Raw genomic sequence first — 2,833 nt, forward strand, 5'->3', positions numbered from 1 at the left:
TCCTTCGAGTTTCAGCCCTAAATAGACCAAATTTGCCACATCAGCTCCGCCACCGCTCAGCTGCACCCCAATGGCAGCATTCCAGAGAGTTGGCGCTCAGCTGCGCGCCAGCTGCACCTCAGCTACAACAAGCCAGGATGAATGAGGCTCAGCTGCACGCCAACTGCACCCCAGCCACAACATTGATGTTCAATGTTCTTCTTTTCACACTTCTTCTTGCTTCTATGGTTCTTTGACTTTTTTGGATTAAGATTAGTGATGAAATTAAATCAATACAACTCAATATGTAACTACTTAGAAACACAACAAATTGAGGCATAAAGAAGGTAGAAAGCTAAGAAAGAGTTGATTTTGTTTCTTTATTCATAAAAGAAATATTGGTAAAATTCAACATTATCAATGCTTCAAAATCATTGAAGGTCATATTCCCTCTCAATTCCTTAGCATCTTTAGGTGTCTTTGATTTGACCATACCTCCAACTAAGGCATCTAACATTAATTTGCTCTGCACTCACAATCCTCCCAAAAAGATATTATTTCTGTTGGCTCATCAAATCCATGAATAAGAGTTTTCTAAGAAATCCTTTGAACCTATCTCATGCTTGACTCAATGATTCATCATACTCTTGGAAAAATGAAGAAATATCTTATTTTCCTTTCTTAACCCTTGATTAAGGGAAAAATTTATGTATAATTTTTTTAACAACCTCGTCTAATGTAGAAATTTTGTAACAACCCTAGCCATATCTATCTCTTCTTCCTGGTCTGGTGATTGTATATGAGATAAATCTGATACACTTTCTGCTTCTTGTGTTGAGGCTGTTTGTGCTTCCCTGAAAAGTAACCTTTATATATTGTAATTTCTCTAAGTTGTTCGTTCAATTTCAAGATCATAAATTAATTGATGAATCAGAATCCTACCTCTCATATAAAACAAGGAAACACTATAAAGGACAAGTTAATAGTTGAAAGTTAATTTATAAACATAATTTAAACTATATACAAATATAGAAATAGTCATATAAAAAAATTATGAACAATTTAAATCAAAATTGATAAATAAAACACAATTGACTAAAGAAAACGCTAGTCCCTGATAACGACGCCAAAAACTTGCTATAGATATTGACAAGTATACCAAATCGTACAAGTAATAAAGTGAAAAGTTCAAATATCGTTTTCCTAAGAGCCTCGCTTTGTTTAGTAAAACTATGATTGTTTGCTGATTAAGATTGAGAACTTTGATATAATGAAAACAATTGATTTGTAATATAGATAATTCTAAGAAAGCAATTAAATTTATGAAGTAAAATATGCGGTTAAGACTTCACTAGAGTTTGGATTTCATGTACCAATTCAATGTAAAAACACTAAACAAGTCCTAATTCTTTATATATAGACAAGTCTAAATTTTACTAATAAAGACTTAATTCCTTAGATATTTTACCAAAAGTTTGCATTAATTCAGATGTTTATAATGACTAATTAATTAAACTCCATGTCTAGAGACAAAATCTATTAGTTGTTTTATCCCAATCAAGGTTTAAACTATTTTCCAATAATCAGATACCAACAAATAAGCAATCAATAATCATGCAATTAAGAACAAGAATAGAACACAAGAGTAATGAAAAAAAATATTAAATAACAAAAATCACAAAGAGTAAAGATACATTACGTCCAACCACAACATATAAAGGAGTTAGTTACTCTTAGATATTTTGAACAATAAAAAAGGGATAGATAATGAAAATAATGGTGATTACGAGTGACTCTAGTCCCCTAAATGTGCTTATGTCGTCTCTCCTTTAGGGCTAGTTTCCTATTCCCAAAAATATTGTTTTATAAATGTATGACGCACTCACAGCGAGATTGATAAAAACATTTGTTCTTTTTCTCTATTTCTTCCTCTATTGCAAAATTGAAGTTTATTAATTAACATGGTATAAGAGTCATGAGTTAAAGTTTATCCTAGTGAAATTTGTTGTTTGTTAGACCTATTGTGTCATCTCTGTATTTTCAAAAGATTTGTTGTTTGTTGAGTTCATTGTTTTACCTACTATCGAACTGTTATTGGACCATTCATTAATGTCTAGTTTCACGCACAAGATATATATATGTTTCAACATAAGAGGGATATGAAAGTCTCATATCGACTAGAGATAAAACTAATTTAGAATATATATATATATATATATATATATATATATATATATATATTTCATTTCACAAGTTGATTTTTTATGATTGAATTAAGCTTAAACTTCATCTTAACATAAATTATTAAAATGTAATTACACTATGAGTTGTTAGAAATAAGTTGTCCTAATTCAATTGATGTTTGATAAAGTATCCTTAATGTTTTTTTTTTCTAATGGCATAGGATTCTTTATTATAAAAATACGAGCATTCTCCACGGGGAAAGTTAAAAGACAAAATTTTTAAAGTCAGAGAGTTATTAGAGTCTAATTTTCTCCTTCAATGTGGAACCTACTATGTTGATTTTGTATTCCACCATGTGAAAACTCCATTAGCGATAAGATTCTTAAGATTTCATTTACAGATTTTTTTCTGTTCTAAATGTAAACGGGTATGAACACCTTAAATGGTTAGTTTAATTTTTATAAATGATGGTGTGGTTATAGTTATGCAGTTAATGAGTTGTGTCTCTTTATATAGGTGTATAGCTATACCTACACAACAACAAGAGCTGGTTGCTTCAATTCTCATTAAATTCTTTTGTCTGTTTTGAAAGATGTACAATTTCTTTTTGTATAAGAGATATTTAAAATATAAAATTTAAGGCTTAATACCCTATTTTGTCCCTAGTTTC

The sequence above is a fragment of the Vigna angularis genome, chromosome 9 (genome assembly GCF_016808095.1).
Source record: "Vigna angularis cultivar LongXiaoDou No.4 chromosome 9, ASM1680809v1, whole genome shotgun sequence".
NCBI classification, from domain to species: Eukaryota; Viridiplantae; Streptophyta; class Magnoliopsida; order Fabales; family Fabaceae; genus Vigna; species Vigna angularis.